Genomic DNA, 27,890 nt, shown 5'->3' on the forward strand with positions numbered 1-27,890 from the left:
TTGCAGAGCACACACACACAGGTCATGTCAACAAACGACTCCAGAGACACAAGGCTGAAGCTAATGGTATGTGTGTACACTTGTACAATGTGCATGAGATTTTGACTATATAGTCAAAATCTCATCTCGATCTCATGCAGATCGCACAGGTTTTAACCCTTGCGATCCCGATGCGCGCTCCCGTATCGCAGCCAGAAAGTCTTGGCTGCATAGACTATATAGTGCATATCTGCTTTGATTTATAACAGACCTGTCTTCAGCTATATATATGTCTAGTGTCCGTGAGTCCGCAAAAGACTGCCATCTGCTGGCAGAGAGTGAAACTACATCTCTTTCTCTTATATGCACAAACACAGAAGGAAGCAGACTAGCTTTCAAAGCTTTTGCTCTGAGCGGGTTTACTAATTACTAATAAGCACAGGATAGAAACGACTCGATGTTCTGCGCCACCTTAAAGTTGCAGCCCAGAATACATACTGGGTTACCAACCCAAGACACAATAGCTACCAAAAATAGTGTGATCCAAAGGGCGATACTAGACAGTGGTGACCAATATCAGGTTTTTCTCCAGGTGTTATCTATGAAGCCACACTGACCTTGATACTGGTCCCTAAATTCATATAAAGGTTTCTTTAATCACTCTAGTCTCATTCCCTCCAATCCCATAGGGTAACACTGACCTTAGGGACAAGCCCTAATTTCATGTAAAGGTATCTTTTACTCTCAATTATCCTCTCCTTGAGACAAATCTGCACACAAAAGGAAGTGTACTGACCTGGGACACAGTCCCTACATTCCCATAAAGGTTTCTTTCACTCCAGGAAGACAGGCATCCAGTTCTCCATACAAAATAGGTTATTTTATTTTCACAGACAATCCATATAAAAACAAAAATTAAAAAGTAATTTTTAATAATGAAGGGTTAATCAGCCATCTTGTTTTCATTGAAGGGTTAATCAGCCATCTTGTTTCTCTATGTCTGTCCCTGCTGATTTCAAGGTGGTTATATCCTGGCTCTTTTCCAGTACTCGCTGCTATCATAAACTTTGTTACTTTCCTTAGACACTGTACATTCTGTGCTTTCTCATAACTAACGAATACTACACAAGGCGATGTATAAGCCACCCCACAAAGACACTGCTATTTCCCTACCTCTGCACCAAATATTAACCAATCATGTAATTGAACCAGCGTCGTTTGTTGTGTATAAATATGTTGTTTTCGTCATCATTAAATCAGAGTTCAACCTTGTATCTGTGGTCATCGTTACTGGTCATATCATATGAGGTTACACTCTCACGGAGCTCTAAGGGGTCTTCACACTGAGGTCAAATAAGGTAATTAATAGATCAGACAATCGATACATCGGCGTATGATCGATTCTCTTCAAGTGGGGGCTCGGCCACCGGGATGCGAGGTCCATTCCTACACAGATGTCATAAAGATTTTACAGTCTGCCTGAATCTGTTGTGAGGTTACGGACATACTCGATCCTGAACCTGTGACACCATGCCTGGGGTATGTTGAATGTCTTATATAGAAGTTAGAGTCTTCTATCATAGAAGTTAAAGTCTTCTATTTTTGTGCACATAACCTGATCTAGGATCAGATGCCGTACTTGGAGTACGAAGGAGACCTGGGGTCTTTAGTCTAAATAGTACCTCACTTTGAACGCCCATTCTTTATTGGCCAATTGTCTTTATTGTATTGTCTTAAAGTATAAGTTTTTCTTTCATTCAATATCCCTGTGTGATTGGTGAGTATACACACTCGTGATATCTGTATTTCCTTGTAAACCGTGCGGCTGGTAAGTTCACGCACAATAACTTCACCATTTGTCTAATCTGACTACTGTATGCCAACAGACTTGCGGACTTTATGCTCTCCTTCTCGGAGTAACGCAACGTGAGGCTTCACATACAGTTCTCAGCAACATAACAACAAGACTCTGTCCACCGTCACGTAGACGGTCTGTTGTTTCACTAACATTTTGTACTTTTATATTTAATGGGATGTATCTAGAGGAAATATAGTTCATATAATATTCAGATAAAGACCAACCCTCACAGTCTGCTGCCACAGGTCCCGACCTGCCTGACTGAAGACGGTGCCCCTGGTCTGAGTATTAAGAACTTTCCACGCTCCCATTCATAGTCAGAAATATTGATACACAATCATACCCCGACATGGGTGGAAATAATAGTAAGAATAAAACAGTCTATCCACCCCCATTACCTAGTGAAATATGTAAGGAGTATGTTGCCCACAAATTATTACCTTGTTAATCCATGAGGTGGACAATATAATAGATGGGACTGGAATCAAGTCCCCAGTATTAATACCCCGATCCCTGCAATATAGTAAACAGCTGCAGACTATCCCCTTAACAAAGCACAGGAGATAACTGACATGTGGAATGAAATCACCGTACACCAGTTCAGCTTTGAAAGATCTATTTTCTGTTGAGCTCTCAGGGTGTACGGCGGATTCCTGCTAGGCTTCTGTGTCTTTGCTGGAAGAGGGGGGTCTGAGGGGGAAGCTGCAGTATTGGCCTCTCTCTCCCTAACACTGAACATCGCTGCCTATTGCAGTTTCATGTAAATAGAAACCTACAGTCACTGAATTTTGGAAGAGATTTAAAAGATGCTGGACTGAGGAAACGGGACTATTTCTTGAAATATTCCCTTTACTCATTTCCACCTTTATCAATAACCTACACCCCTCCATTTCCACGCCAGTCAAACAGAATGTCTCTACCTGGACATCTGACAAACTCACTGAATTTAGTGAGCACTTATATGAAAAAGAATCTGCTGGATGTTTTGATATGAAGAAGACTGTCGTCACTTCTACTCACAACTTCCAAAATAATAACAGAGGCCCACCAAATAGACCAAATAGGGGGATCCCACAAAATAACCAGAAAAGACCATATAGACCCCCTCAGGGTCCAACACCCCGTGCGCCTCCATACAACAGAGATTACAACAATACTGGTGCAGTACCAAGACAAACGACTTGTTTCAACTGTGGCCAGAATACACACTGGGCTAGGGACTGTCCACTCCCTCCCCAGAAACCACAACAACCTTACACTCCCAGACCCCAACAGGGACCATACAGACCACACTCAACATCAGTTCAAGACCATGTACGTTTCAGAGTGGACTGGTCTGACCCTGCACATTGACGGGGCCCGGAGGAGGGTATCCCATCTTTTGCACAGTTCACTACTCATTGGGAAGATTCACCCCTCATCACATTATATGTTGATGATAAAAAACTGTCCTTTCTAGTAGACAGTGGGGCAACAACCAGTGTTTTGTGTTCTCTTAACTATGATGGTGAACTGCAAAAGACTACTCCTTCAATGGGAATCAACGGGATACCCACTGACACATACCTGACTGACCCAGTTATCATACGCTCTGACAAGGGAAAACACTTAGGGATACACCAATTCAGGATCATCCCAGAATGTCCTGTTAACTTACTGGGCCGTGACTTGTTTAGTAAATTCCACATCTCCATCTCACCCTCTCCACGAGGGAGTGGGCTCCAAGTCACCTCCCCACACTTTGTGTCACTACAAAATACTCTGGACAACTCACTTGATCAAATTGATGATAGAATTTGGGCCATTGGCCCTTATGACACTGGCTTCATACCCTGTACACCATACAAAGCCAAGCTCAAACCAGATACACAACCCGTGTTTTGCAGACAATATTCACTCTCACCAGAAAAGATTGAAGGTCTTAGACCTATGATACATGACTTCCTCGAACAAGGCATACTCAGGTACATTGTCTCACCTTACTCGACACCTATCAACCCTGTTGCTAAGGCCGATGGCTCTGTTAGATTCGTACAAGACTTGAGAAAAGTAAATGATCTCATTGTTCCTATTGCACCCATAGTACCTGACATCAATTCACTCATCTCAGCAATCCCTGCAAACGCAACCCACTTTAATGTCATAGATTTGAAAAACGCATTTTTAGCATTCCTATAGACACAGAGACCCAATTACTCTTTGCTTTTTCATTTGAAGGTAAACAATTAACCTGGTGTCGTTTACCCCAAGGCTATATTGACTCTCCAGTGGTCTATAGCATAATCCTCCAAGCCACATTGGCTCCATGGCACCCCCCCCATAGTTCTGTCCTGCTACAGTATGCAGATGATCTGCTTCTCTGTAGTGTCACCGAGGAGACCAGCCAGTTAGATGGAATCTCATTGTTAAACTGGTTAGCAGAATGTGGACACAAAGTGTCAAGAGAAAAATTGCAATGGTGTAAAACGCATGTCAATTACCTGGGTTTTGTACTCTCTGAGGGAGAAAGAAAAATCAGTCCACAACGCATACAGTCTGTATTGGGCCTGGTCACCCCAACTACCCAGAAGGATATGTTGTCTTTCTTGGGTATGGTAAGTTACTGCAGACAGTGGATCTCTGATTGTTCCTACTATGATAATATCTTGAGACAATGCACACTCAAAGACAAACCCAAGGTTATACAATGGTCAGATGAAATGTATTCTGCATTTAAAAAAATTGAAAGAAATGTTAGTACAGAGTCCCGCGCTTGGTCTCCCGGACTATATGTTATCATTTCACTTGTTTGCAAGGGACACATGTACAACTATGGCGGGTGTACTGACCCAACTTCATGGAGGCAAAATGCGCCCAGTCGCATTCTTCTCAAAGGTAATGCCTGTCACTGTGCAAGGAATGCCAGCTTGTCTTCGAGCACTGGCTGCCTGTGCAATGGTTGTTGAGATGTCCACATCACTTACATTAGGACATCCTACTGTGTTACATACCACACATAATGTCCTCTCCATCCTCAAAGGTCTACACACACAACACATGTCTGCCCAAAGACTCAGCGGCTATGAAGTACTCCTACTAGGGAACCCTTCTCTCACTGTAAAATACGCAACAAACACAGAAGGACCTGTCCCTGTACTAAACGCACTTTTAGGTCTTAAAGGACCTGACGACGAGGCGCCGCCTCAACATGACTGTACTCTGACAATTGACTCAGAAACTTCACCCAGACAAGACATGTCGACTGTGCCTATCCCCGATGCCGACATAATATTTGTTGACGGCTCCTGCAGCCGTCCCAATGACAACACGTACCAGGCAGGATATGCAGTGGTTAAACTTCCAAACACCACCCTTGAAGCAAAGACAGTCCCCTTACAGTCAGCACAAGCTGCAGAACTCATTGCACTCACTCGAGCTTGTCACATTTACAAAGACAAACCTGTCACAATTTACACAGACTCCAAATACGCTTACGGAGTTGTTCATGATCATGGTATGATCTGGCAACGCCGAGGCTTCACTGGCGCTGATGGGAAAGGCATATCACATGCGCAACTCATCACAGATCTCTTACACGCAATTACATTACCATCTCAAATTGCCATCCTTCATTGTAAAGCACACACTGGAGGAAAGGATGATATCAGCAAAGGCAACGCTCTTGCTGATACCGCTGCTAAACGTGCTGCCACTATAGCAACATATAACCTCACTCTTGCTGTCATCTCGCCTCCTTCGTTAGATGATACATACCTACCGACAGAATTACAGGCTGCTGCCTCTAATTCAGATCTATCAGATTGAACATATCCAATATTGCAGAAGAATCCACGGACTGGATTAATCTGCAAAGAGGGGAAACCATGTATACCCCAAACCAGTGCATCATTGTTCATAGCACACTACCACGGAGTAGGACACCATAGTATAGTAACAACTACTTTACTCCTCTCCAATGATTTCTACATTACTAATGCCAAAGAACTTGTAAAACAGTACATCAGTAGATGTATAGTGTGTCTTAGAAACAACCCAAACAACCCAAATAAAGCAAGACACCAACATCTAGAATACCCAACCACACCATTCACACATCTTCAAATAGATTTTACACATATCAATAATGCAGGAAGCTTATCCCACTAAATCAGAAGATGCAAAAACAGTAGCCCGCATACTCACGCGAGAGATCATTCCGCGCTGAGGATGCCCGCTCTAAATCAATAGCGATAAAGGTTCAGCCTTCACAGCCAAAGTCACAGCAGAACTAGTCAAAGCACTGCAAATAGAATGGAAGTTTCACATTCCATATCACCCACAGAGAATGACTCCACAAAAGACTCTAGGTTACTCCCCCTTTGAAGTACTGATGGGCAGACCTTTCCCCACTCCCTGGGCAAAGAACCCTTTAGTTACCACAGAAGGAGACTTAGAAATAATAAGAGAAGAGTATGTCAGATCCCTAATACAGAAACTTAATGAAGTTGAACAAAATGTTATCTTTAAGAATCCTTCTCATCCACAGATACCCACTCACCCATTCAGGGTTGGAGACAAGGTCGTAGTGAAAGTGTTGCCGAGAAACAAGCACCCCGGAGATTTCACCTACGGTCCAGAAACAGAAGTGGTCGCGGTTACCAGGACGGCTGTCCTCACCGACGAAGGACCAACGTGGATCCATGCATCCAGAGTAAAGAAAATTCCACCTCCACCACACGTCAACACAGAGGTCGACACCGATCCCGAGACTGACACAGACGGGACGAGAGAGGTAATAACGGGAGCCAGTGGCTCTGACCTCCAACTTGGAGAAGACCTGCCGGCTGGAGGTGATGAGGAATCAGGGGTACAACATTCTGAAGCCGAGGACGACGCTACAGGATATGACTCCCCCCACCTTAGCCCTAGTGATTTTATTCGGGCTTGTTCTTTATAACTGTTTTGCTGAAGTTGATATTACTCAGAATGATGGACGTTTTACCTTCTGGTATAATTCTTCTAGTACAACTGTTGCTACTTTCATATTTTCTTATTGTGATATTGTATCTTGTTCAAACAATCAAGGCGGGAATCGAGAAGAACCACCGCTGCCCTGGCTGTGTAACATCCAACACACACCACACGCTGTAAGTCACGTATATATATGTGTCACTAGTACTTACTGGGGAGATTCTTGCAACTCATGGGGGGCTGTTGGGTGGAACACTAGAGCAGATACCACTGCCTTTGATATCAGCCAAGACTGGGGATATTACCCCGATGTTGGCATCCATAAATGGTCCAATGGTCGATCCTTACTAGCCCGTATGTCCCTACGAAAAAAGGGCACCTGCAATGGCCAATTTATCATTAACTTAGAAAACCCGGCCCCCGGTGATGCCGGACTATATGTCATGGGTAAATATCAATCAGGGGAAAACGGGGGCCCAAGAGGAAAATTCCATTTAAAGGACATGTACGATAACCCAGAATACACCGCCCTCAAAGCCACTGTAAAACCTAAAACACCACCATCATTCCTTAAACCACATGTCACTACTTTTAATGATATGTTAGCCATTGATAATCCCACGTATGAAGATACCATGTCTATGGAAACAGGTTTCTCTGATGTAAACTATTGGTTAGAATGGATGAAGTATAATGCCCGCAAGGTTAATCAAACTGATTGCTATGTGTGTGGAAAGTCCAGACCCCATTTAGGTACTGTACCCATACACATACCACCTGAACAGGATAAATGTTTTTTTTAGTTTATACACTGACACTGTAATAGAAGAAGCCAAATGTGAACAATGGAAAAAGGAATACCCCATTATGACAAAGAATACCAACCCTGGTAGTACTATAACTATTTACCCCGGTAATTACACTTGTTATTTCTCTAATAGTACTGATCAAAATGTTGTACAATTGAAATTGTTTCCTGATGGGTATTGTGCTGAAAGAAGACATATCACCATACCCACCATGAAGAAATCTTTGGGAGATATTTATTTTATTTGTGGAGACATGAGACTCAGGACAAAGCTGGATAATCCTTGGAAAGGAGAGTGTGCCCTGGCAAAGATCATTATGCCCATACACATTCTCCCAGCCGATTTGCCTGAGCCTCCTCCCACAGATAAACCTAACACAAACTCCAGAAACAAAAGAGAAGCTCCAAAGGAAAGCTTCGATCCACACATATACATAGACACTATTGGTGTTCCCCGGGGAGTTCCTAAAGAATTTAAGGCTCGTGATGAGGTCGCTGCCGGCTTCGAGTCCCTGTTTCCCCAGGTAACCATCAATAAAAATGTGAACTGGATAAATTACATATATTATAATCAACAGCGCTTCGTTAATGATACTAGGGACGCTTTGAAAGGTATTGCTGAACAGTTGGAAGCTACATCACAAATGACATTTCAGAATCGTATGGCTTTAGATATGATGCTTGCCGAGAAAGGAGGAACCTGTGTGTACATAGGTAAGGTTGATGGATGCTGTACTTATATCCCAGACAACACAGGTCCTAATGGGAAAACTACCCTAGCTATTAAACATCTAGAAGATTTATCCATCGAACTCAAGAAGAACTCAGGTGTCACGGACCCCTGGAGTAGCTGGTTTGGATGGCTAAACGATTGGAAACACGCACTAACACAAATAGGCATGTTTATTCTCATTATAATTATTGTACTTATGATAGTAGGATATTGTGTCTTTCCCATATGTAAGAAGATTGGTTCCAAGTACCTGGATAATGTAACACCTGCTATGTACACTGATCTCGCCAAAAGCCTTCCCTCACCAGAAGATTATAGTGAATATGTTAAAATCCATCGTACCAAACAAGATGCCATCTACAAGAATCAAATTGTCTAAAAAGGACATTGATTCTAAGAGGGGATTGAAGGGTTAATCAGCCATCTTGTTTTCATTGAAGGGTTAATCAGCCATCTTGTTTCTCTATGTCTGTCCCTGCTGATTTCAAGGTGGTTATATCCTGGCTCTTTTCCAGTACTCGCTGCTATCATAAACTTTGTTACTTTCCTTAGACACTGTACATTCTGTGCTTTCTCATAACTAACGAATACTACACAAGGCGATGTATAAGCCACCCCACAAAGACACTGCTATTTCCCTACCTCTGCACCAAATATTAACCAATCATGTAATTGAACCAGCGTCGTTTGTTGTGTATAAATATGTTGTTTTCGTCATCATTAAATCAGAGTTCAACCTTGTATCTGTGGTCATCGTTACTGGTCATATCATATGAGGTTACACTCTCACGGAGCTCTAAGGGGTCTTCACACTGAGGTCAAATAAGGTAATTAATAGATCAGACAATCGATACATCGGCGTATGATCGATTCTCTTCAAATAACAGCACAGAGCAAACTCCAGAGGTGGATGCAGCAGCATTTATTAACAAGTGCTCTTCTCACCTGGAATGAGTTGAACAGTCGCCAGAATCCAAGGTCAAGGTAAAGCTGAAGGACCTGCTATGGCGGCTCTGCATTCACCAATGCGTTTCGGACCCCTATAGTCCTTCCTCAGGGTGTATGGCTGTCCATTGCCTATTGTGATATTTAGAACAAAGAGTGGGCACATGGCAATTAGCCACACCAGATTCATATCCTCTTTCATCATAAAAAATACATATAAGTTCACAATACACAAATATGTATGAAGAATACTTAAAATATGCATGAAAAGTGTTAAAATATGTTACATTAAATAATAAAAAATATGTTTTAACTTATTTATTTAAAGATCAGCATACAATTAGTAAGCAGTAGAATAACAATTATATAACATTTTGTTACTCTTGAAAACGTAAACAATCAGGTACAGTACTGTTCCAAATGTTTAGTAGTAAGATTGTGTCAACTACACGGACCCTCATCTACAGCGCCGATGGATCAAATGTCAGCATAGCATGTGAGGGTGGCGCAGTGGAAGGCTTCCTCCCTGCACCACAAACTCACTTTGACCTGGCGTTTCCTCTGCGCCGCGTGATGTAACAACCCCTCCTCTGTTGCAGAAGTCTCTCTCTATTGGCGCAAATTCCCAGGCCAGGGGCAGGCAAAGGTTCAGGAGCTTCGTGATGGCATCCACCCTGACTGACTTTTATTAAAATCGATTGGCAGCCTAGAGCAGTATTATTTATTTATTATTTGTTTACAGTTTCTTATATAGCGCAGCAGATTCCGTTGCGCTTTACAATAGTAGACAGTGATAAGACAAACTGGCAGACAGACTTGACTTGGGGGTTAGAGGGCCAGACTTGGGGGTTAGAGGGCCCTGCTGCAAGCTTACAATCTATAGGGACAGTATCAGACATAGCGTACATCCAAGGTCCCCCACACTGCGTACATATTGGCCCAGCCTACAAACTCTACCACTACCTGGCCAGCAGCAGCAGTACAAAGCAGTGCCGTGATTCGCGGGTGGAAAGGGGGCAGGGCCTAATATGTGAACTGCCCCCCATTGGAAAAATATGCACCATCACTAAATTTTAGGTAAAATATGCAATAATCAGGGAGAAATGGCAAAATATGCAAATACATATGAAAATATGCAAATGCATATAATCCTGTCTCTAGTAATTACTAATAAGTACTATTCTGAGTGATACAAAATTTAAACTATAGATAATACAAATGATGCGCTAGTAAATTGTTAAATACAAATGTTTATTTCATAAATTTGCTGAAAGTTGGTGCTATAAAGGTTCAATAGGCTTATACATTGTAATGTCCAATAACCTGCACATAAAAGGTTAATCTGCTTGCTCAAAATTTAGTTTTATTTAACAAATGACTAGCGGATCATTTGAATTATGTGTAGTTGAAATATTGTCTCATTCGGAGCAGTAGAATGCACTCCAGAGCCCAAGTGAAGTGGGTTACTTATTTTTAGCTAACCCTGTATTATTAGTAATTTTGATGGCATAGGTTCAAACTTGATCTTAGCAATGAAATTGGTGTCATTTGGATTTATTACATATCAATCTATCTGGCAAATCAGATGATAGTAAGTTGTACTTGCCTACTGATGAAATAGCATTTCAGAGAGAATGTGTAAGTATGGCCTTGTACTACTACATATGGGAGGAATGTCATAAAAATGACTTACATGATCCAAATAAGGCCCAATGGGGCAGATATATTAAGCCTGGCGAAGAGATAAAGGCCCTTATTCTAATCGGAACGGTACGGCCCGCGTGCGGCCGTACCGCCGATGTTTTAACACTGCACATGCGCAGAGGTGAATCTGCGCATGTGCAGCCCCCTTCGCCGCAGACGGATTTCGTCCGCCGCAAAGGGGGCGGATAGGGGCGTGAGAGGCATCATGCCCTCATTTCCCTATGTGTACGCCCCGCGTTTCATGGGCGTTCCCATGCAAACGCGGGGCGTATGCATGGTAATGAGGGCATGACGCCCTCATTACCATGACATGGGGGCGGAAAGTCAGCTTTCAGCCCCCATACAAGCTACCACACGGACGATTGTCCGTGTGGTCTTAGCTTGCGGGAGCTGCCGCGGCGTGCGGGCCTGCCTTCGATGGTCGACGACCATCGAATGCAGGGGGCAGCTCCCACCATGGTGGAGGCGTAGCCTCCACCATTTTAATGCGGATCGCCAGCCGTCCGTGTACGGACGGCCGTGGCGATCCGTCTGGTGGGCGGCCCTTGGTTTGTGCGGTCGGAGCCCCGTGTGCGGCTCTGACCGCACCAACCAGAATAAGGGCCAAAGTGGAAGGAGATAACGCACCAGCCAATCAACTTCCAACTGTCAGATTTCAAACACAGTTGATTGGCTGGTGCATTATCTTCTTCCACTTTATCTCCAGTTTATCTCTTCGCCAGGCTTAATACATCTGCCCCAATGTAAGGTAAGGTGAAATCAAGGAAATTTGGCAAGTATTATGTACAAGGGTAGAGAAAAAGATGAAGTAGACAATATTATATATAAGAAATATATTCATACTAGGTTTAAAAAAGTTATTAGTGGTGCAAGGTATGGAGCCCATTAATCATGGATCACATATTCAAATGCATTGCAATGTGCGATCCCATTGGCAGGATTCTGCGGGAATGCATGTAGAAGATCAGGTGAGCATCTCATTTTATAGAAAATTAAAACTGCATTATTTACATTATAATCAAATTGGATACCTGTACTTTTGGTTCAATTTAAGCGCTCCAGGGAGGCTGCTTCTCTGCTATACACCCTTATCCTTAAGATTAAAAAGTACGGTACTTGTGTATTATCACGGCGCCCATCGCATTGCATACCATAAGGCTTAATATGGTATGCAATGAGATGAGATGCGATGCGATGGGACCCGATCTTATACAATTTAAAATTGTATACCATTGTATATGGCATACAATGAGATGAGATGAGATACGATTTTAAATTGTGTAAGCACACTAATGGTTGCTTTCAATGTTAATTGGCCCCCATATAAGATTTTTAATTGTATAAGCACCCTAATGGGTGCTTACAATGTTAAATGCACCCACACGCCACCCCCACTATCAACGCCAACCCGAAGCGTGGCAAGCGCAGCGAGCCCGTGAGGGGCGGCGGTACGCGTCCTCTGACCTTTTCATACCCCCACTATCCATGTCGGCGTGGAGATGAATTTATATAGTGTGGCGAGCGCAGCGAGCCACTGAGCCCGAAGCGTGGCGGGCGCAGCGAGCCCCGCCAGGGGACGCGCAATACATGTAAAGTAAAACGTGGCCCCTCACGGGGCTCGCTGCGCTCGCCACGCTTTGGGCTCCGTGGCTCGCTGCGCTCGCCACACTATATAGAATCAACTCCACGCCGACATGGATAGTGGGGGTATGAAAAGGTCAGAGGACACGTACCGCCGCCCTCGCGGACTCGCTGCGCTTGCCACGATTCGGGTTGGCGTTGATAGTGGGGGTGGCGTGGGGGTGCATTTAACATTGTAAGCACCCATTAGGGTGCTTATACAATTAAAAATCTTATAGGGGGGCCAATTAACATAGAAAGAACCCATTAGTGTGCTTATACAATTTAAAATCGTATCTCATCTTATTGTATGCCATTGTATGCCATATACAATGGTATACAATTTTAAATTGTATAAGATGCCATAAGATGGAAATCGTGGGCGCCGTGCTAATACACAAGTACCAGAAGTACATATATAGAGGTGGATGGTATGGCAAAGTGGGCTCTTCCCTTGTGACGGGCACCTTGTTAAAGATAAACAAAAAGTGATATTGTTATGTATAAAATAATACTTTTCTGTATTGTTTTCTTTGACCAAGGATTTTTTTCTTTTCTTATGCTACTGTGACGATTCTCCTCTCAAGATGTGGGTTTTCATATGCAACAAGAATTGGCCAAAAAGAAGAAAGGGATGTGTGAGCCTGCTGGATAAATCTTATGACTAGCTAAGAACGTCAGAGATGTGGCGTACCTAACTGACTAATAAGTATGTATGAACAACACATACAATGGTTTCTTTAGGTACAGGTGTGGGTGGCATACCCGTACTCACGATGAAGCTGACTTAGTGACTCCTATAAAGGTATTTTTTTTTCTATCTCCCATTCAAACGATGTTTATCCAAAAAGTGTTATGAAAATGTATGTTTAATCACATAATATACAAAAATAGAATAAAATATAAAAAAAGACTAAGTTATTTGAATAGGTGGTGTCCTGTATGGACCAAGGTGTACTTGCAGACAGGTTGGGTCCGGACTGCACTGATGCTGTGCTCTATGGTCACACCACTGGTCTTACCTTAATCTCTCCCTTGGTATAATAAAAGGTGGCACACTCCTTAGACATGTTTCTGGACATCAGGTCCCTTGATTATATTCTACTGTAAGAAAATTGCATTAGTGGCTACTTACACTGTTCAAAGTGGGAGTCATGTTGTCTCCTGCTGGCCCCATCATCCCCACTAACCACCATTATGGACCCACTATGGCTTCTCCATTTTCTGCCATGTGTGATCTGGGGAAGGCCACACATGTCAGTTTCCAACATTTATTGTGTTCAGCTGACATTTCTAGTTCTAGAACTAGTTCTCGGTGTGTTTAATCCATGATTACTTGCCTACCCTTCCGGAAAGACCGGGGCAAGGTGGTAAAGTCTCCCACATCCTTTACAAGAAAGAACTTTGATGTTGCGGAGCACTCGGGGGAATACTGAGGGACACAATAGTTAACCAAATGAATGACATACCACAAAATGCTTCTATGACTTGTCTTTTAAACCACTAGAAGTGAAAATATTGGCTTCTATTTTCAGTGCAATTTCACATTCAATCCACTTCAACGCAACAACAACATTGTTTTGATTTCGGGGTGACATGTAATACAATGAGATTGTCTGACTTTTGAGATTTTTAATAGGAGGCAAATTGCTATATAATTTGAACGTTTTGCAGGTGTATTCGCACATTTTGGGCTGTCGGATAATTTATACACTTCAAATCGCATCCAGTTGTTTTCCCATTAAAGGTTAAGGGTGACATTCTATGAGTAGCGGTAAAATCTGCATGTTTTTTACCGCACCTAATCGCACTTTTGAAAATCGCAAGATTGGGCTGTTTTTTTGCATATTTAATGAGATGCGAAAAACGGCCCAAATAGTGCGAATAGGTGCGATTTGATGCGATTTCTTTAGTCCTGAAAATGTGCGATTTTCAGGTCTGAAAATCGCACATTTGCAGGAAATCGCAATGTAAAAAAAAAAAAACTGCGCGGGGTCCCCCGCCAGAGCATAACCAGCCCCGGGCTCATTGAGCCGGTGCTGGTGACATAAAATCACGGTCCCCGACAAATAGGGGTCCCCTTGATTTAATGAAACCAGCACCAGGCTCAAGGTCCGGCGCTGGTTCCCAAAATACGGGGGACAAAATGACTAGGGGTCCCCCGCATTTCAAGAACCAGCACCAGACCCAACCAGCCAGCAGGCTAATGCCACAGCCGGGGGACACTTATTATATAAGGTCCCGCGGCCAAAGCATTATCCCCCTGGCTGGTCAGCAGGGGTCCTGGGGAAGTGGGGACCCCCCCCAAAGAAGGGCCCCCCCCCCTCCAGGACTTACCAGCCCATGCTGAAAGTCCGGGGCTGTCCCTGATGCCCCTGGGCGGTGGGCATCGGGCTGATGAAAAGTGTAAAAAAAGAATAAAAACTATTGTCTTATACTGTAGAACTATGAGTCCCAGCAAGCCTACCCCGCATGCTGGGACTTGGAGAACCACAAGTCCCAGCATGCGGGGCATTAAAGGGCCCGCTGGCACTTGTAGTTCCACAGTACAAGAAATAGTTAAATAAAACACACACTGACACCCAGAAAAATAAACGTTTAATACATCCACAGCCCACACATACTGATACTTACCTACCTTGAGCCCGTGGGTCGGTCCCTGGATCCGGGGTCCGGGGTCCTGGCTCCTGGGCTGAAGAGTCCGGTTCCGGGGCATTGGTCCTGGTTCCGGGGCTGGTCCGGGGTCCGGGGCTCCTGGGCTGAAGATTCCGGGGTCCTGGATCCGTAGTAATCCGAAAGGGGTACCCGAGGAAGGAAATCCTACTCACCTGGTCCCCGGCGACGACCCCGGCATCTTCAGCTCCAGTCGCGCTGCTCCTGGCTGGTACCCGCTCACGGACTGAAGAGACGCAGAGATTTTCATCTTCCGCGCCTCTCCTCAGACTGATTCTATTGGCCGCCTAGCGGCCAATCAGGAGCCGACCCCTAGTCATTTTGTCCCCCGTATTTTGGGAACCAGCGCCGGACCTTGAGCCTGGTGCTGGTTTCATTAAATCAAGGGGACCCCTATTTGTCGGGGACCCTGTCGGGGCTGGTTATGCTCTGGCGGGGGACCCCGCGCAGTTTTTTTTTAACTGTTTAACCCTTTTTTTCCACCAGAACCATGCACAGATCTCAATGTTCTGTGCAGGGTTCTGGCTAATTCGCCCATCAGAACCTGGTCTTATTTTTGGGCGAATTTTAGACACATTTATACAAATCGCATACCATTAAATATGCGATTTGTATACTTTTCAATGTGAAAACATCTTGATGCGATTTGCTGCGAAAAACAGCCATCGCATTTCCAGAATGTCCAATTTGTTGGCCAAAATCGCACTTTTTTCACATTTTCGCAGCTCATTAAATATGCGAAAATGGAAAAACATGCGATTTCGGCCGTTTTTGCTCACTCGCTACTGAAAGGCTGCTGCTGCAGTAGCGGAGACCGCCAGCACAGGGCCTTGTATTTTATTGGGGGGGGGGGTGTGTGTTTCTGACTCCCCCACGGACCCTGTCCAGGGCTAACCAGCCATGGTGCTTTTGGTACAGCCGGAAGACCTTGTAGAAAAAAGTGTCCCCCAGCTGTGGCATGGCACCACTGGCTGTTGGAGCTCAGTGCTGGTTCCAAAATACGAGGGACTCCCATTTTTTTTGGCCCCCATATTTTTGGAACCAGGACCGACTCAATGAGTCCAGGGCTGGTTTCCATTTCTACTTCTACCGCATTCTATTACACATGCAATATGTTGCGATTTCGGAACCTTACTAAAAATCACATTTTATTCATGTCACCCTAGATCTCAATTCAGTAATCAGCATTATATCATCATTCAATAATCTCAACCTTTGCAACTGTTAGAATTATTTTAGAGTGCAGGCAAAACCCCCTTTAGTAAGTTTCCCATATCAAAATGTTCAATGGGTCTAAATATCTCCCAACTTTGCAGAGATGGGATGCTATTTTGGGGTGTGGCCTAGCAGGCATGGGCATGGTCTATGTGCGTTATGCCCCCATTTTGCCGCTGTGGGGGTATTCCCAGCAGCTCTATGAGCTGCTGGCTATGCCCCCAGCCCCTCTGGCTGCAGGAATAGAAGCTGTGCGCATGTGTACAGCGTCTATTTACATGTGACAGGGGGGACCAGGGCCAGACTGGCCATCTGGCACTTCTGGCAAATGGCAGAAGGGCCAATGGCCAGGTGGGCCGAATTTGTGTTCCGCTGGTGCAGGATGCCAGCAGCGGAACATATTCTTAAAGCCGCGGCTTAGGAAACATGGCCGCCGGCCTTCTACACTGAGGACCTGCCCCCCGTGAAAAATGTGACTGTGCATGCGCGAGTCACCGGAGTTCCAGGGTCAGGTCCTGCAAGAGCGGCATCATGACGTACCCCATCATGGCGTTGTTTTCCTTCAAATTCCAGCCACCGCGGGTCTCTTTGGGGCACTACTAGCCGGCGGCTGTTGAGGGTTGAAAGCGGGAGCGTCAGCACCAGCACCATAGGAATGGCGGCAAGGGTAAGATTTTAATATTAACTAAAAGCTTCTATTCTCATCCCCACTGAATTAATATTATTCATTATGCTCCGCACTGTCTCCCTACTTCAGGCCTCCACACGGCTGCATAAAAATTGTTCCTCTCCCCCTGCCAGCTCTTCTGCTTCATTAAACTGGTTCCTCTCCCCCCTCCCCACCGCTTCATCATTTTTTTTATGTAGCAGTGGGAAGGGGAGATGAACAATAACTGAAGCGGGGGAAGAGGATCAATTTTTATGAAGCTGCAGCAGCGTGGAGACAGAGGAATACTCTTTATGAAATCAGTTTCACAGCCTCATCTGTACAGGGGGAGAACAGGACACCACTGGCTTTTCCCAGAGAACTTCTCTGAAAGAAGTCTGTGGTGTCCTGACTCCTCAGTCCTGTTATTGTACAGGGGAAGCAGGCTGTGGTGTTGTTACTGTGTAGGGGGAGCTCCCTGTGGTACTGTTACTGTGCAGAGGGAGCAGCCTATGGTGTTGTTACTGTGTTACTAAGCAGCATGTGGTGTTCTGTTATTGTGCAGGGGGAGCAGCCTGTGGTGTCCATTTATTGTGCGGGGGGGGGGGGGGCAGCCTGTGGTGTTCTGTTATTGTGCATTGGTGCAGCCTGTGGTTTCCTGTTATTATACAGGTGGAGTAGCCTGTGGTGTTCTGTCATTATACAGGGGGATCAGCCTGTGGGGTCCAGATTGTGTCATATTCTGTAATGTGCATTAGGGTGTGTTCCATAACATGTAATGCCTCCTTTTTCTGATGCCACTCCTCCTTTCCATGAGACCACGCCCCTTTTCGCCTACTGCAGGTGGGCCTGTGTGCTCAAAATGCCAGGGCCGATTTCTGGTCCAAGTCCGGCCCTGGGGGGGGGACTACCAATTGCCCCTCCCTGCCCCCTTCACTGCTGGCCCCCCAAAAATGGGACGGTCCCGCGAAAAGTTGGGAGGTATGTGTGTATGCCCCTTTGTAGAGAAGTCTGTAGGCAGTGATAATAATCTGAATAGGCCTTGTGAGATGCACCCACAAACATATCACACAGTGAGTATTACATACCCTCCAACATTCCCAACTAAAAAACGGTACAGGGGTATGACCATTGATAGAGGGGCATGGCCATGTGTAAATGGGCGTGGCCTTGACCATTTTACTTTCAACTACATTTTGGCCAATTCCTTTTAGCGTTCCATTTTAATATAAATATTGTGCTGGCTGTCCCTACCTCGTCCACTGTGCAGGGTCTGGCCATAAGATCGCCCACTGTCCCTGCTGTCGGGTTCAACATGATGCGGCACATCCATTCTGCGCTGACGTCATGCCGCCCTGGAGGTGGTGGCTTGTGCTGTAGCTGCCGGGACTTGTAGTCTCTGCACAGCCGTGACATCCCCAGTCTCTCCCTGAGCAGGGGGAGCTGAGCCTGACACAGCCCTATACCGTGCACCCTGGAGTGTTTGTGAGAGAGAGAGGGAGCCACTCACCTGATGGGGAGGAGGGGGGGCTGCTCCAAGTGGCCGCCCTCCAGTGGCTGGCCCTATGGGCAGCCAGCAACATTGCCTCAAGGCAGGGCCGGCGCTACCCACTCAACAGAGGATGCAAAGCAGGTAGGCGCCGGGCAGGAGAGGCGCCCTCCCTGCTGTACATCCTCTGCTGTCCTCCGTGCCTGCCGGCTGCTGCTGCGCCTGTCACACTTCATCACAGGCAGCAGCGCCGGAGGCACAGCGATCCCTCCTGGTTCATTATCAGCTGGTCATCGGCAGGGGACGAAAGGGGGCGGGGCTATACTGGCGGAGGGGCGGAGCTACAAGGGAGCAAGACTGACTGAAGACACCAGGAAACAGGAGAGGATGAGCTGCCACCATTGTAAAGTGTGAGTGTACTAATGTCGGCAACTGGTGTGGGCACGTGTGTAGGCAGCGCTACTAATGTCAGCAACTGGTGTGGACACATGTGTAGGCAGCACTACTAATGTCGGCAACTGGTGTGGGCACATGTGTAGGCAGCACTACTAATGTCGGCAACTGGTGTGGGCATGTATATAGGCAGCGCTGCAAATGTCGGCAACTGGTGTGGGCACATGTGTAGGCAGCGCTTCTAATGTCGGCAACTGGTGTGGGCACGTATATATGCAGCACTGCTAATGTCGGCAACTGGTGTGGGCACGCATATAGGCAAAGCTACTAATGTCGGCAGCTGATGTGGGCACGTGTATAGGCAGCGCTACTAACGTCGGCAACTGGTGTGGGCACGTGTATAGGCAGCACTACTAATGTCGGCAACTGGTGTGGGCACGTGTATAGGCAGCGCTACTAATGTCGACAACTGGTGTGGGCACGTCTATATGCAGCGCTACTAATGTCGGCAACTGGTGTGGGCACGTGTGTAGGCAGCGGTACTACTGTCGGCAACTGGTGTGAGCATGTGTGTAGGCAGCACTACTAATATCGGCAACTGGTGTGGGCATGTGTGTAGGCAGCACTACTAATGTCGGCAACTGGTGTGGGCACGTGTATAGGCAGCACTACTAATGTCGGCAACTGGTGTGGGCACGTGTAGAGGCAGTGCTACCAATGTCGGCAACTGGTGTAAGCATGTGTATAGGCAGGACTACTAATGTCGGCAACTGGTGTGGGCACGTGTAGAGGCAGCGCTACTAATGTCGGCAACTGGTGTGGGCATATGGTTACACAGTGCTACTACTTTCGGCAATTGGTGTGGGCACTACGTATAAGCAGAGGTACTACTTTCAGGCAACTGGTGTGGACACGTGTATAAGCAGAGCAACTACTTTTGGCAACTGGTGTGGGTGTTATGTATAAGCAGAGGTACTACTGTCAGCATCTGGTGTGGGTATATGGTTACGCAGTGCTACTAATGTTGGCAACTGGTGTGGGCTTACATATAGGCAGTGCTACTACTGTCGGCAACTGGTGTGGGCACTACTGTAAGCAGAGCAACTACTTTTCACAACTGGTGTGGGCTTACATATAGGCAGTGCTACTACTGTCGGCAACTGGTGTGGGCACTACTTGTAAGCAGAGCAACTACTTTTCGCAACTGGTGTGCTTGTTATGAATAAGCAACTCTACAAATGTGGGCATATGCAGGAGTACTCGGGGCATTATGTGTAGCATAATGTGTTTTAATGTCATATGGGCATTATAGTGCTTGGCATATTATGTAAGGGGAATTACAGTGTGTGTCATAATGTGTAATGGGCATTATGGTGTTCTACATATTGTGCAAGGGGCATCATGATGTGTGGCATTACGAATAATGTGCATTACTGTGTGTGGTTACTATAATGTGTTATGGGCTTTGAGGTGTGAAGCATAATGTGTTATGGGGATTATGGTGTTATTGGTACTTTTATGTGACCACGCCAATTCCCCATAAAGCCTCGCTTCTACAATTTTGCGCGCACCTCCGGCGCGCACTGTCCCTGTTTTTTCACACATGGCACCAAAATGGCTAGTTGCTAGTTACGGCACTGGTGCTGTGTTAGGTGAATAAGATTGTGCTACTGTGTGGTGTAATTTGGAGTGGGAGCATTATTGTGTGGCCACTCCCCTCCCTTTGTAAAGTTTGGGTGGGCGCAAATTTAGAGTTTGCAGGAGGGCGCCGAACCCCCTAGCACCGGTCCTGCCTCAAGGTGAGACTGTGGAATTTCTCTCAGCCCTGACACTATACCCAGGTGTTACATGTACAGATCATGGTGTGCATGCGCGACCCCAAACACCCCAAAAATCCAGCATCTTCTCTGCCATTCACAAGTAGATAGACAGGATGCTCCTGTATGGGGGTAGTAACTGGCTGTTTTCTAGGAGTGTTAGGGAAAATGCAGATGTACCCAAGCATTTTCAGGGACTGCATGTGACATCAGCTCCGGGGACTGCATGTGACATCAGCTCCGGCCTTGATCAGCCTTTTTTTTGCAGATGGAGAGTAGATTTTGGTTTACACACAGATTCAGAAAATCATTCAATGGTAAGTGAGTTGTGTATGGATTTGAAGTGACTCATCAATCTGCATGATTTTCACAAGCTATTCGCTGCCTTGCACAGAGCCGGCTTTCACTGTGGCGGAGTGGCAGCTGTCTGATCGCAGGGCTCTGCTAAATTGCCCTGCAGTGGTCAGGTGTGAATAACCCCCGGTATACTCTGAAGTAACAAAGCGTATGTCGCTGAGAATAATTTCCAGAAGGATTTAAAGGATGAATGAGAAACAGTAGAAAAATCAGATACCAGTAACATTTTCTACTGCTCAGAAAACAGCTGAGGGTAGAACTCATTAATAGCAATAAGACAGATCTCCCAAGTAAATATAATTAACATGAATTGTGTGACACCAAAGACACTATCCACTTGTAAGCTCACACATCCAGACAAATCATATACAGGAACAAACAAAAATCTAATTCATTTCCATCCTTCCTGCAATATTTTAGCTTCTCAAAGAGTAAATTCTCACATAATTTTGCACATTCATGCAAATACCGGGAATAGGAAAGGAATGGCTGTACGGTTTCTACACCAAAGTGCTACTTCAACATTGTTTTGCCTTTGTGCATGTCAGTATTCAGTGAGCAAGAAGCTTAATCTATCACTTATAGGAGCATTTATCATTTCAAACCTGTCACATATCACTGGCGATTTAACCACCAAATTGTCAGTTTATCTGAAATTTTACAAGCTTTAAATGGAAATCGCTGGTGATGTGCTGTGGTGGTTTCTAAAAGCCAAACTCTCCAGCAAATTTTAATGATTGATAGATATTTTTGGGGCAGATGTATTAAGCCTTAACAAGAGATAAATGCAAGTGTGATAAGGAGAGATAAACGTCCAGCCAATCACCTGCTAACTGCCATGTTACAGGCTGTGTTTGAAAAAAGTCAGTTAGCAGGGGATTGGCTGGACGTTTATCTCTCTTTATCACACTTGAATTTATCTCTTGTTAAGGCTTAATACATCTGCCCCTTTTTTACTTAAAATGGCTTGCCACCTTTCCGTAGTGCGGCACAACCACATTCATAATGCTACACAACTCTAGAATAATCAGGGCTGAATACACTAGAGTGATTGGCCTGCAAATAAATTTGGCCCTAGTAAACCCTTGCTGCCATAAACTACCTGGGTATGCCGGCACATCAACAATCAAATGTAGATGAAGCTGCAGTGAGGAAATGTGGAGACTCAGGTAGGATGGGGAGGTGGTTGATGGGACTCAGTCCAATTCAGCATCTGCTAAGTTTCAGAATGTAGTGATTATGTCATAAGCCATAATGACAGTAATCAGGAAGAAGCTTTATTTAGCCCAAGGTCTAAGGCAGTAACAGGATTATAAATATCAAATTATTAAAATGCAATGCCCAGCAAAGGAAACACATGAATGATCAACTATGTACAAATGTACAAAATATTGTAAATATAAAAGCATAAACGGGTAATAACATGTTAATGAGTATAACAAATAACAGATATACATGTGAATCCTATTAGTATTTAGCAATACTATATCGGAATGTAAGTGCCAGATTCAATTAGCAGTAGTTCAGTGGCGTAACTATAAATATAAGTTTGTGGCGCCCCCCCAGGCTCCTCTCCAGCGTGATTCCCCAGCGTGTGACATAATGACGTCACATGCATAACGGAGAATCTGAAGCAAGAGAGAGGAAGAGAGACCGGCATACACTGCTGATTCCCTTGGCTCAGACGCATCCCAGGCCGCCCTAGCATGCCCATCCGCCCACCCATCCTGTACACAGTAGCCAATAGCTGGCTCTGTGTACAGTCAATTGAATCAGTGGGGGGATTTGATATCTCTGCCATGGCCACACCCATGCTGTGGCTGACTTGCCTCCAGTGCTCAGTCAGTGGGCAGCAGCAAGTCAGTGTGTCGAGTGGGTGCCAGCGCCCACACAGACCCCGCTGCTGCTTGCTCCCCCAAGCGGCTGCTGGGGCTGGCTTACAGTGGTTACGCCACTGCAGTAGTTCTTACAACTGGCTTGTAGCCCCAGGCTTCACCTCCCGCAGCTATTCAATTAAATGCCCATTTGCTCACCTAGTAAAACCATGGTTGACATGCGCTAACCCATAGATTCCAGGTTTATTGTGTGGAGCTATTGGTTAATGTTCCTGTGGCCTCTTCTTATTACAGCACCTGGGGGTGTGAACAGAAATCTACGGTACAGTAAGGGCTCAACCCTGCTCCTTCTTCCTGCACACTTGCCCTCAATCACACAGCCCCCCCTCAATCACACAGCTCCCTCAATCACACAGCCCCTTCAATCACACAGCCCCCTCCATCACACAGCCCTCCTCAATCACACAGCCCCTTCCATCACACAGCCCCCTTCATCATACAGCCCTCCTCCATCACACTGCCTCCTCAGTCCATTGCTTAACTTTCAATCACTTCCTTTCTCTTTCTGTAATCTCCGCTCCTCCAGCTCTTCTTCTGTCTCCTCGTGGGCAGGATGCATCAAGCTGTATTTTGCTGTCAAACCTCAGAAAATGCATTGTGTTCTCAGTTGGACCTTCTTAACAAACACTGTACACGTAAAATACATGAAGTGTCCTCTACATTGGGTAGGATACTAATGGAGGAGAAAAACCTTACAGGAAAAAAGGAACAAGTAATAATTTATAACTAATATAGATTAGACATGAAATACTGATCTTGCACTAAGCCCTTCTGGGACCAGTGTGTAGAGTAAGAAAACCTACTTAGTTGTTTCTGCAATTTATGCTCAATGCTGACTCTGTTACATAATACATATAAACTACATTCCTGAAATCAGATGCCCTTTTCTGTAATGGGTTTGATCAATTTAGTTTTTATCTTGCCTTCAACAATATTTACAGTCATCATATCCAGAGCTGCCAGCAGGGACAGCATTGTCCCTGCTGTTGGAAGTGGACAATGCCAGCCTGGGGCAGCAGAAGCGGTACAGCAGCTTTTACAGCCAATTTATGCATGACAGACATTCATACATCACCCGGGCCGTCAACAGCAGCCACAATGAGCGTTAAGCGGTGGGCTGTCCCTAGTGCACATTTGTGTGCACTGATTATAGTTAAAGGTAACCCCCCAGTTAACTAACGTTAAGTGCAGAATATGCATTTTACGGTGGTTAATACATCTACCCCAGTATGCTTTGTAGGACAGAGATGGGTATGGGTCATAAGGTTGACCACTGAAGGTCGATATGCGTTAAGGTTGAAATGTCTGAAGGTCGAAATTGAGTTAGGTCGACAGTGTCATTAGGTCGACACTTGCATTAGGCTGACATGGGTAAAGGTGGCCATACACACGCAGATTTATCGTCAGATCTGTCTGGCTGGAACAAAAACATGGTTATGGATGAGAGCAAATGACAGTTGACCATTTGCTTGGAAATGCTGGAAAACTGACAAACTGTCAATCATCCATAACCATGTTTTTGTTCCAACCAGCCAGATCTGAAGATAAATCTTACTAGTGTATGGGCACCTTTAGGTCAACATATGTTTTTCACTTTTTTAGTCCCGCATGTTGACATAGTCATCATGGACATTGGAACATAGCATTGAGTCCTCTCGTATGGCTCGGCACACTATTTTATTCTCCCACCATGCCCCAGTGGATGTCAGGGCATGAAATACCACCTGTAGGCACATTTCAGCAAAAATATGTAAAAAAATATGTCTACCTTTTGACTGTTGACCTAGCCCATGTCGCCCTAATGCACTTATTGACCTAACCCCATGTCAACCTTGATGCATGTCGACCTTTAGTGGTTGACCCATGCATGTCAACCATAGTGCTTTCGATCTAAGGGCCATATACCGTCAGAGATGAGTCAAGTTCGGTACTTGTGTAGTTTCACGGCGCCAGTGTTTGTTTATTAATCCAGACAGCTGTGTTTACAGTTTCTTAGAAAATTGGCAGCCTGCCAGAGTCCGTCTGTGATTACTTTAATGCTGCTTTCCCACTGCCAAGCAGTTTAAAGAACCGTTATTTTTAAACGGTATTTAAAACGGTATTAGCTTTCACATTGCAGTAGATTACTGTTTTAAATACCGTTTAAGTACCATTCACATCACAGTGAAACCGTTTAATCCCCTCGTGTCCCCTAGTCCCTGCCGCAAATGGGAAATAGCAGGCCCGAAAATTACATATGTGCATATCTAATGAGACGCTACTTAAATATGCGCATATTTAATGAATGGCTCCGCTATTTCCCATTCGCGGCAGGGAATCACCTAATGGACCTTCCTCCGCTTCCTCCTCCTGAGCACGGACTGCGCTGCCCGGATCCCCAGTGCCCCCCCTGTCTGTGCACCAGCTGCAGCCTCCTCCTGCATGATGCTTTCAGCAATCAGTCTGGGACCTGCCGACTAGGAGCCCTGGAATGCTCGCTTGCCTACCCTGCCTACCATGCTGCCCGGATGCAAGGTACCAGGGGAGGGGGGGGAAACGGGTTGAAATACCGGTTAACTTTAACCGGTAAATCAACTCTTGAGCTTTCCCACTGCAGCCCCATACACTATGCGATTTTCGGCCGATTTCATCCGATGTCGGCACTTTGGGCCGATAAATCGGGTGAAATCGGCCAAAAATCGCATGTGTTTGACACCTGATCTGATCTGATGCTCGGTCCCGTGCGCATCAGATCGGATCAGGGCGTCGGACCTGCTGAAGATAAGATATATCGGAATGTGGGCACATCTTGGGTGCTTAAAAGCACCCATGATGGGTCAGATCCGATATATCTATTGTGTAGCTCTAGACGCTCCTCCTACTGACCCCCGCCCCCGTAGTACCAGCAGCCGCAGCATGTCACCGGAAGAAGCAGGGAGATGGGAGAGAGGAAACTCCGTTGCTGCAATGTCCTGAGCCGAAAGTGAGTTGTTCTCTTTGTATACAGTACGCTGAAATCAGGCTTGAGCTAAGGCGGAGTATGGCGCCTGATTGCTTATGTGGCTCTCCATGGACTGTGTTTACATTTTTATAACACAGAAGTCCATGGAGAGCCGCACAGGCAATCAGGAGCTGTACTCCGCCGGAGCTCAAGCCTGATTTCAGTGTACCGATGTTACCTGCACAGGAGTCCATGGAGAGCCGCATAAGCAATCAGGCGCTGTGCTGCAACGGAGCTCAAGCCTGATTTCAGTGTACTGTATATAGAGAGAACAACTCACTTCCGACTCAGGACATTGCAGCTGCGGTGGTTCCTCTCTCCCATCTGTACCAGTGTCCACCAATTATTGTAGTTTTACTTTGTCTAAATATTGTGTGGCTAACGGCTTAAGGGGTGCATTTATCATTATATAGCAATGCCGGCGTGATGACATCGCCGGGCATCGCATTGAGGTATCATATGATACCGCAGGGATGTATCAATTTTTGGGTGCAGGGACAGGGCTCCAAAAGGAGCCCGTCCTTGCGAAGCCGTGACCCGGAAGCCGGGGGGGTCTGCGCATGCGCGGTTATGCGCTCACCCCCGCCGACCTCTCTGACCACACTGCCCTGCCAGGGCAGTGCGATGTGTAGCCATAGGCTACAATGGGCTATCGGCATATCAGAATGGCGATAGCCCAGGGGTGCGAAGCCGGGCTGCCCGATGTTGATACATCGGCCAGCTTCGCATCCCCATAGAAACCTGTGGGGGATGCGTCCGGCGGCGGTGAAGGGGGGGATCGCAGCAGGGATTGTAGATTCCTGCTGCAGTCCCCCTTTAATACATTTGGGGGATACTAAATATTTGTGGTTAACCCCCGAAAACAGGTGTTTTCGGGGAGTTAGCCGCAAATATTACTTGATAAATGCTGCCCTAAGTGACCTACTGTATTGCTTGGTACTGAACATCAATGTGGCAGACAACATAAGATGTGTCAGCTGATGAGAGTGCTTATCTGTCTTTGCTTGTCTAGATTTTTGGGTGTGTGGGGGGGACAATGGGGAAATTTACTAAGCAGAAATGGCTATGAATACACATAACCATAGCCATTTCTAGCTTTATCTAGCCAAATTTACTATGGTTGATATACATTCGTATTTGTATTCCAAGTGAATTCGTATTTTAAAATATGGTAAATTACGGTACATCCAATTCGCATCAGATAAATGTCATGTGATTTATCACAAGTGATAAATCACATGAGATTCATCTGACGCAAATGGATGTAAAAAATGGCACATCATGTGTCAAATTGGATGTAGCCTTCCTGGGAAGCTGCCGGGGAAGTTCAAGGGAAATCAGATGCAATTTACAGGTCAGACAAATCTTTCTAGTGTATGGGGGCCTTTAGAAAGGGGGAAAAAATGTAATTTTACCATTTAAGACCTGCAGTCTGAAAGGGGCATAACTGTGAAACTTGGCAGGTTTCCAGACTCCTACACTATACTAGGCTAGCGCGCACTCACTCTGTGCTTAATCTGTGTAACTGTAGTAAGGTACATTATCGGTGAAATAGCGGGGTTTTTTTTGCACGGTAGTAGCGTCTTAGTCTGTAGTACAGAGGCCATGCCCATTTTACTAGGCCATGCCCACTTTTCTGGGAGTGCGCGCATTAGCATGAGGGGGGGGGGGAATCTCCAGGAATCCATGATGAGTGAGGTGGCAACCCTATCTGCACCATCTACTTCTGATAAGTCTACATGCACATCTCCTCCCATGTTGTTCATCATCTCAGAGAAGCGGTCAAAGTTGGACAGGCCTTCATCTGAGTTATCTTCCCAATCTTTCC

The sequence above is a fragment of the Crinia signifera genome, chromosome 6 (assembly GCF_055691185.1).
Source record: "Crinia signifera chromosome 6, ASM5569118v1, whole genome shotgun sequence".
In the NCBI taxonomy this organism is placed as follows: domain Eukaryota; kingdom Metazoa; phylum Chordata; class Amphibia; order Anura; family Myobatrachidae; genus Crinia; species Crinia signifera.